This window comes from Bombus affinis, unplaced genomic scaffold (assembly GCF_024516045.1).
Source record: "Bombus affinis isolate iyBomAffi1 unplaced genomic scaffold, iyBomAffi1.2 ctg00000068.1, whole genome shotgun sequence".
Classification (NCBI taxonomy): Eukaryota; Metazoa; Arthropoda; class Insecta; order Hymenoptera; family Apidae; genus Bombus; species Bombus affinis.
The window spans coordinates 371,971-381,891 of record NW_026108822.1 but is presented as its reverse complement, the minus strand read 5'-3'; the positions used below and the strand labels follow the sequence as shown (position 1 = coordinate 381,891).

The 9,921-nt window shown below is 41.2% G+C and overlaps 1 protein-coding gene and 1 long non-coding RNA gene across 2 annotated transcripts in view; one reads left to right on the top strand and one right to left on the bottom strand.

Moving 5' to 3' along the window:
* Positions 1–6,972, bottom strand: part of LOC126927014 (uncharacterized) — a 31,857-nt gene extending 24,885 nt beyond the window's left edge. Inside the window, exon 1 of the long non-coding RNA XR_007715081.1 lies at positions 6,856–6,972. This is a non-coding gene — a long non-coding RNA (uncharacterized LOC126927014). The remainder of the gene's footprint in view (positions 1–6,855) is intronic.
* LOC126926986 (A disintegrin and metalloproteinase with thrombospondin motifs 3-like) overlaps positions 1–9,921 on the top strand; it is a 118,387-nt gene that overhangs the window by 101,965 nt on the left and 6,501 nt on the right. The window lies entirely within an intron of this gene.

The window sequence follows — 9,921 nt, the reverse complement described above, 5'->3', positions numbered from 1 at the left end:
TAAGTCGAGTGATATGCTGTAAATTATTTTCACAAAAAGACACCCATTTTTATTATTGTTTTCTAAACAAAATTCAATATGATTTGTTATACCTGTAATAGGAAGTTTCTTTAACTAACATTTAGTTATCGATCCTATTTTTATTGAAGTTTAACAATACTGTTCAATGTTAATAATTATTAATTTACAAGTGAAGGGTAATTCCAACGAAGAAAGATATCATTTGCAAACAAATAGTTTCAGATAAAATCAGCATTGGTACTGTAAATTTAAGATATTATAAATCTAATATGTATTGTATCGCAAAGCGGGATTCATGATGAAAAATTAAATATAAAAGTCCATGAAATTTTGCAAATTTAAGCATCTCAGTTGATACAGCTTTAATAAATGTGAACAAAAGTTTAGTCTATCTCTATATTTAAATAACGCATGATATTTAATTCTACAGTATAATTAAACAAAGATTCGAAGCTGAAAATTTCGAAATATAATTGAACAATATATCGTACAATAAATGTTATATGATGTTCTGTAAAGGAGAATTGCATTTTTATGAAGAGGATCAAAGATAAAGGAGATTTTTGTTGAACGATACGACCGTTTCGAAATTCCATTTTGATCTTGTGTATGTATAGTGTATCTCGTACAAAAGATATTACAACAAGCGTCCAGTCATAATGTGAAACATTAATCAAAATTTCTAATCTCGAGTGTTTCAAGCCCCAGAACTCATCTTAATAAATATAAGAAGGACAGATTAAATTCAATCTGATTTTTCTAATTTTCTCGTTAATAATTAAATATGAGCATCAATCAATCAATAGTTCATAATGCACGGTATAATGCGTATATAACATTCATCTGATTTCAATTAACTTACGTTTAAGCAAAATAATTATTCGAACTGGTTTATCATTCACATTATTACACATTTTAATTGTATATATATCTAGTACAACATAGAAAGGATGTTTTAGGATTATGAGTATTCCTTTAATTTTTAAGAAGAACAATAAGTATGCATAGTATTTCTTTTATCTCATATTCTAATTTCACCACATTGAATTTTCTAAAGAAAGATGATCTATTTATTTTAGATAACGCAAATCCTTTATTTTAGATATGCAAAGTCAAATATATTTTTGTCAATAAAGACACAAAAAATCTTAGATGTCTAAATGTCAGCTTTAAGAACAGTAGACTTGCCTGCCTTCAAACTTAAATGTCCTTTCCAGTAGTAAAACTTAAAATGACATTAACAACGGCAGTAATATTTACGCCTACAGATGGAGGATATTAGACTTCGATTAAAATACAAGTAGCTCAATAAATATGTGTCTAAGTACGATGGTTAAAGAATAACGATTCGTCATTCTTTATTCCAGCGCTTAATGCTATCCTTCTTTCAACAAATACAATCCTAGAACAATGCCGCTGAAGAGAAATGTTATGCGTGAATTTATTTGCCTTTGCGGGACGAAGGTTTATTAAATTATTAAATGAAAATATTAAATGAAAATGAATATGTATAATTGTGTGTATAAAAATTGATATATGTATGTATGTATAAAATATATATATGTATGTATATATATATGTCGGGTTGGCGTTAAGATTAGAGTTAGGGATAAGGGCGTGAAACGAATCCCTATTGGCGCTAGACGTGATCGTTATGCAATAGAGGAGATATTTACTAGTGCAAATATGACTATGATGGAATTGGACAAGTAATCGCGATAATTAGATACTCGAGAAGCAAATGACGATGATCCTAGGCTCAATAACGAATCCGCGGTCAACGGGATGACGAACTTTACCCTTCGTTAGCGTCTAAGTTACACTGTATGTTAGAGCAAGGGGCAATTATTACGTATACGAAAGACAGGTCGATTGCCGATGAGATCGCACTAGAGTGAGTGGCTCTCCGTCGCGGTGACGCTGTCGAAGAAATCTATGATGGGTGTGCCTAAGGGAACGAGATCTCGGAGTCGTCATCGACTCCAGTCGGAGGTTCGGTGCGCATATCGAGATGGTGTGTAATAGAGCCGACAAGTTAATAGGAGCCCTTAGGGGAATTCTACCCAACATCAACGGGCCGCCCAGCTTGGCTCGTAGGCTCTACTACAACGTGTGGGAGTCCATCGTAACTTACGGAGCACCGGTGTGGGCTAGAGCAGCGAATACCGATAAGAACAGGAAAAAGCTGAAACGAGCACAACGAACGGCCCTGTGCATAACAACGACGGCATACCGTACCGTCTCCCACGCGGCACTTTGCGTGTTGACCGGGAATCTCCCGATTTGCATAAGGATAAAGATGCTCGGAGAGACCTACGAGAGGAACAAGATCCATGGGTCCAGGATTGGCACGGATGACGGCAGCAAGCTGAAGGAGGAACTGGAGGCGATTCGCAAGAAGGCCCAAGAGGACTGTCAGAAGGAGTGGAACAACTACAAAAAGGAAAATATCACAAAGAAATTAATACCGAGTGCGCTGCTATTTACCAAAAAGAAGATGGACATCGATCACCACACCATGCAGCTGCTAACCGGGCATGGGAGCTTCGATGTCTATAGGAAAAGGATTGGCAGGGACAGCGACAGCAACTGTCTCGACTGTGGAGATTCGAACGACGATGCAGAGCACGCCCTCTTCGCGTGCCCGAAGTGGACGGACAGAAGGATCGAGCTGGAGAACGCTCTGGGCGGGAAGATAGACGTGGGCAATCTGATCGCCACGGTGACCGCCAAGGACGAGAGCTGGAATAAATTCAGGCAATTCTGCAAGACCGTCATGTGTCACAGGAGGGTGACAGCGAAGGCCTGGGAAGAGGCAAGGAGGAGAACGAGCGAAACAACAACTACGTGAAGCAATGAGGGCAAGAACACGAAACAACGAAAAACCGCAGAAGGAGACCAGTCCAGTATTCTGAACTGGCTGAGAGGACGACATGAGCAGTAACTGCCCGAAGAAGTAGATACAACGGGGCACGAAAGGACAACCCTGATGACTGCCGACAGGTTTTACCGGGGTTGTCTGCCCTCTAAGCGGAGGAAGAAGGAGGAGGGGTTTTTAGTGGGTATGGCAACGACAACCGACCGACTCCCACATAACCCAGTGATGCGGGTCACTGGGCATGCGTAATTGCATTTTCCGCTCCCCACGCAAAGAAAAAAGACACGAGATCATCGGATTCGCGGAGAAAAGTCTCCGTTCGAAGGGTGTGGGAAATTGACGTTGCTGTTAATTGGTCAATTTCCATGTTGGTGGTTAGAGAAAGATATTAGCTGTCCTTGGGAAAAGTTGCTAGCGGGAAGCGTCGTTCGTGGAAGGATAGATTTCTCTTATCTTCCCGTAGTTGGGGCACAGGCCATTTGTCTATTTGAGAGACTTTGTGTAATTGAAATTTAATATTCGTAGCGGGTCCTCGCCCAGCTAAACATATACTGCGAAGATGCGTTGGCATCTGGCAATCGTCTTACCCGAAGGACAAAGTCTGCGTGTGGCGAGCCACGGGACAGAAATCGTTGAAATGTTTACCGTCGTGCCCCGTCCCAAGTATTTTTTTTTTATGGAAAGCTATAGAGTTACTTCATGCCTTTGTTAGATAAAACGTTCATCCCTTGACCGCGACTACGTTCGGCGACCGGTTGTCGCCTCGAGCCCGAGCTCACTATCATAAATCTCAAATAAATACAGTCGGATCGAATGACAACAGTTTCTTAATACGGCTATGGTGAAATCTAAATTTCAATACTAGGGGTCTTCCCAAAGTTCCAAAGGGAACGTTCCGGTATTCTTTCATCTCCGACATATATATATATTATTATAATGACTTATTTTAATAATGACTTAATTTGTATAGTAAAAACAGCTAAAATCTCATGTAAGATTGTTGGGATGTTACGTGATATTTCTGTTGCATCATTGATTATCGTTATACTTTGAAAAATAATTAAGGAAGCGAACAATGCGTGGACGATTATGGCAGTTTTATTAATAAACGAACGTTTAGTAGAGAATATGGATTTATTGGATAAGTAAATGTTTCATTATATGTAACTGCTACATGCAGAATAATATGTTGTTACATGTATGAACTAAAGTTGATGTAATACTCATATTGTATTTATGGTTTCAAAGAATTAATAAAATCTGCTGAGATTCAAACGTATGCTCTCCCTTTTATTCTATGAGAATTAAACATTTAGAAGATTTTATGAAAATGCACTAAACAATCAGAAGCATCTGTTTCTCCTTTTCTTTTTCTTTTTTTTTTTTTTTTTTTTTTTTAATATGTTGATTGCCACCCGATTTTTATACTTATTTTGACTTGGATAGATAGAATAAGCGTACCATACCAAGACATTTCATTCTTGCAAAATATTCTAGTCTATTTGCGTACGTGCTCATAATCTTGGCTGATAACCGCCATTCGCTATATACATCGTTGGTATCGACGTCAAAGGATTAACACAGACAAATACACAATCCATACAATCCGATTTGATTGATTTTAGATCTTGCATCAAACAGATCTCTATATAAAAAGATAATTTCTGATTCTAAACATTTGTATTACGTTCATCTAATTATTAGGATATTAGATATATTATAAAGGAAGATATTATGTATTAAATAATCTGCCTCTTCTTCCGCTTTGAAATCCTCTACAAACGCCATTTATAGTCGTTCAACTTTTCAGCTCACAGAAAAAAACATTACGCGTATTCCTAGCAATCGCCCAAAGACTCGAACGTGTGCTTCGATAAAGCTCGCTTAACTTTCATCGACACGTCGATAACTTTGCGTTCCAAGATGTTATTACGCCCTAGAATCCCTAACATAATTTTAGAACCAGAATTTCTGTGCAAAACAATTCCATCGCTTTGTCACGCTTAACGGCTCAATCATCGAAACATGTATCATTTTTTTTTTATTTTTATTTATTAGAATATTTACAATCAATTCTCGTTGAGAATTTTCAGTAACCTAGTTTGGCGTGATACAATGACATGGATTATAATAGTTTTATATTGTTGGTTCTGGTAGAAACTAAGGATTTAATCTAGAGGGTATTTTCTTTTTAGTCTGCGGATCTGGTCCGTCGTGTCCAGTAGTTGGGTGACTAGTGGGTTGTGGTGGTTGTTGACTCTTGTGTTATATCTGCTTCTGGACTTGTGTATTTCATCTTTGACTGTAGGTATCTTGAGGTCACGGTGGATTGTTTCGTTGGTAACATACCAGGGTGCATTTAATAGAGATCTTAGCGTTTTCGATTGGAAGCGTTGGAGTATTTCAATGTTGGAGTTACTTGCTGTTCCCCATAGTTGGATTCCGTAGGTCCAGACAGGTTTTATTACGGCCTCGTAGAGGGTTATTTTGTTTTGTATGTTTAGTTTGGAGCGTCGGCCCGTGAGCCAATAGAATTTTCTTAGTTTTTCCTTTAGTTGCTTTGTTTTTTCGGAGATATGTTTTTTCCAAGTTAGTCTCCTGTCCAGGGTCATGCCCAGGTATCTTACGGAGTCCTTGCTTGGGATTATTGCGTTGTTAATGGTGACCTGGGGGCAGGTTTGTCTTCTTCTTTGTTTGTCATCCCTCAATATCCCCACTACCCTGTAGGCGTACGTGACCGTTGTCACACTTCTAGGACATTCGGTGGAAGGACCGTTAGGATACAGATGACTCATTAGGCACTTCGGCGATATACATTGTCGCCAAGGCCGCCACATCTCTATCTCCATCATCGGTCCATCGGATTTGAAGTATGCCGGTCGTGACAAGAGCAAGGTCGTTCAAGATGAAATCCTCGGCCCTTGTTAAATCGTCTCGGTCGGGGTCGAACAATGCGTTCGCCAGCATCCTCGTTTCTCGGTGATTGCACATAAAGCTGCCATTACTAGAACTTCAGTGGGCGGTAAGCGCTGGTGCTTTTTTCAGTCTCGCGTTCGCGCTTACTCTTACGCACAGTTCGCCGCTGCACTCGCGTGCGTTTGCAGCTGCGTTCATCCGTCTATGTGGCTGCCAGTCGTAGCACGAAGCTCGTTCATCGCGTTTACTCCACTTTATCGTCGAAACCTTCTGTCCGGGGGTATCGCGATCGACCCGAGATCCGATCGATCGTCTTATCCTTCCGTCCTTTTCGCGAAAGTCGTTCGAATTTGTGTGACGCGCGCGTGGAAAATACTGGCGCGAATCTTCGAGTTAGTGAGAATCTTTGGCTCGAATTTAATGATTCGTTCGCGTGGGAATCGCACGGCGAGGCGTGCGATTGTCGCGATCGCTCTTATCGCTCGCTCCACTTACGTTCCGCTTCGTTCTACCGACTACTAGTTTGCTGCATTCCCGGTTACTTTACTAGTGGTGAATCGTTAATCGACGCGAGTTACCGCCGACGAGTTTGTTACGATACGCAAGTACAGTGGAAAAAGGAGTTTAGCGAAACAGTTTCGTAAAGCTAAACGATTGGACGAATCGAAAGGAATTGGAAGTCGTTCTAAGAATTCTGTTCGAAGACAGCTTTGAGAAGGCGAACGGCGATTGAAAAAAGAAGAAATTGAAAGACGTCGAAGGAAATCGACGAACGTTCGAATTCAACGAGGCAGTTTCGTACGCCTAGAGACGATGATCGAAGGAAATTGAGAAAGATTCGTCTGTATTTTAAGATTCTGTATCAATTTGGTATAAATAGGTCGAGCAAATATTCACGGTTAATCTTTTCGATAAAGCACTACCTACAAAACCACTGCATTCTATGATTTCATTTCATCTCTGGTGTACCGTAAAATCGTTCCTTTCTCCATTATACGATCGATTAAACAACACCCTGTGTATTAAAACCAACGATTCACCTTCGTATTACTTCCGCGCGAGCTACGTGATAAAGCGCGAGACATTGAAAATGTTAGAACGCGAGAGTATCGTCGCATCCGCGTCTATATGACACGGCGTTTCGAAAGCGTTACGAACCGGCGAAATGAAATGAGAATATCGGGTCTGCGAATTAGCTGCTTTCATCGCGATAACTACGTCTGCGAGTGAACGAGCATGCCTGGCGAGTTTTGGGTAGCCAGAAAATCCTATTGAAATTTCGATCAAAGCGCGCGAGACATGACGCGATCGAAACTTCCCAGTTTTCTCCTCGCCACGTGGCTGCTCGGCACGATCGCTACTAAGTCGCGAATGAGCGACTTTCTGCAAAGCTTGCAGGAGTACGAGATCGTTTACCCTCGAGTGATCCCGAATGAGAGCGCGCGGAACAGAAGATCGACCCACGAAGACCGAGAAACTTGGCGCGAGTATCTCCACTAAGAGCCGGTGTTCCTCGAGATCAGCAACTGGACCTTAAGGACCATGGCCAACGATCGATTGATACTGTCGTCGAATTTCACCGTGAATTGGGTGCGTCAGGGTAAAACCAAGTCCGAGCGACGTAACGCCAAGGCGAACTGCGATCTTCGACAAGGTAGCTTGGAAGGAGACGCGAGTTCCTTCGTCGTCGTGACGATATGCGAAGAAGAAGTGTACGCCTTGATGTTGATCGGGCAGAGATCGTTCTTCGTTCAGCCGCTGACGAATGGCCAGCATGTGATGTTTCAGCCGAAAAACGAAAAGTGGTGGTCGATCAGGAATAATTCGAGCTTCGTGTCTGTGAATCCGGAAAATCCTGCAGGTGAGAAGGATCGTTATCGCGATGGCTTTTCATCTTTCGTTAGACGGTTGGATGTAGGTGATTGGTTGATCGATTTACCGACTTCCTTGCCAATTATGTTATAAGCTTCTTACTTTGCGATCCGCCGTTAATTGCTTCTTCTATTCTAAAATTGACTCTGATCGTGATACTGTAAGAACTGATAGCGTCGATATGATAACACCATACATAGAGTATGAGAGTAATCGTAGTACAAACGAATATATATATATTCGGTTTAATAAATTTAATTTAATAAATTTAAACCGTCAAACAGGAAGGGCTTAATCTGCAGGCAAAAAGAATAAAAAGAAATAATCATTTACAAAGCGAACGACCATTAGCTAATTCCAATTTGAAAATATAGCTAAAGTCAAAGTCATTTTGAACAAATGTTTCCTGTACGCGTTACCGTTTGGCATGGACGAACGTCTCGGACGTTGATGTCCGTACATTTATATATATATATGTCGGAGATGAAAGAGCACCGGAGCCTTCTCCTCGGAATTTTGGGAAGACACCTAGTACTGTAATTTAGATTTCACCATAGCCGTATTAAGAAAACCGTTGTCATTCGATCCGACTGTACTTATTCGAGATTTATGATAGTGAGCTCGGGCTCGAGGCGACAACCAGTCGCCGAACGTAGTCGCGGTCAAGGGGATGAACGTTTTGTTTAACCAAGGCAGGAAGTAACTCTATAACTCTCCTTAAAAGAAATGCTTGGGACAGGGTGCGATGGTAAATGTCTCAATGGTTTCTGTCCCGTGGCTCGCCACACGCAGACTATGCTTCGAGTAAGACGATTACCAGATGTTGATGTGTCTCCACAGTACATGTTCGGCTAGCCCGAGGACCCGCTATAAATCTTAAGATCTATTTAACGAAAGTCCTTCAAACCGACAAACAAAGGGCGGCCAGCACCCTTCCCCAACCATCAACATGGAAATTGACCAATTAACAGTAACTCCAATTTCCCTCACTTTCCGAATGAAGACTTTTCTCCACGAATCCGATGATCTCGTGCCCTTAGTCACACCCATCATAGTTTTCCTCGACAGCGTCACCGTGATGGAGAGACACACTTTCGTACGATTTGAACGACGATACAAGTAATTCTCCGGTACGTAGTGCTTGTTCTGTGGCGACCTGAATATAACTTAGACTTCCACGAAATATACACGTTCGACATCCCGTTGACCGCGGATTCGTTACCGGACGCGAGGCCATTGTCATAGCGCCGCGAGTATCTAACATTGTGATTAATTACCAACGCTGTAATACCACTCACTTGTGCCAATAAACTCTACCATTGTTACACCGCATCGATGGCCAATATCAACGAAGATTCATCGAACACCTCCACCCCCAATCCTATCGTCCAGCCGACATATATATATATGCATTTCTGATAATCATTTTCAACTCGCACAGGGAAGAAACATCACTGAGGCTACCGCGAATTAAATTCGCGTATCAAGTAACAGGATAGATACGATTCATACGAAGCTTTGCGTCGTTATTCGAGGTAGGAAAAGCTTTAGCAGTGATATCGAGAAAAGCGAAACTACGAAATCATCGCTGTCGTCGAGACAGAAATTGCTGCGAATATCGCGGAAAGCAGAGCGACGGTAAAGAGTATTACAGGAAAAAGTTGTTCGGAATATTAGCCTTGGCAAACATATTTCAAAGCCGTTGAATATGGCGAGATTGTCCGCTTTGTAAATATTTACCGAAAAACATGTCGTATGAAGCTGGGCAATAAACGCGTTTTTCCACAGTTACAAACAAGTATCGTACGTATGAAACAAGTAACGACGAATTTTCCATTTCACAGCACGCGACAATTGACCGTATTATCAGCGTTTCGTCAGAGTTTCAAGAACTGCGTTTTCTTTTCTGTATTTATGGTTTCGCAACTGTAAAACGGAAGGTTTATTCTGGAGATGCGAGTTCGCGTGAACAACTAGCGCAACGAGTAAAAACACGCGGTTTTTGCTACTCGATCGAATTGTTAGCAACTGTGTGTACGAGATCGTATTACTCCCATCGTTGATCGATGTCAGGCTTCTATCCGAGCACACGGACAACGTTCTCCAACGACCAATCAAACATACCAGATAATAATTTTTCATTGTATCATTATTGTAGCTATTAACGACACGGGCTTGTTGTCGCATGATAAAAAGCATGCAACTGCGCTGACACGATAATACAGCGAACTTTT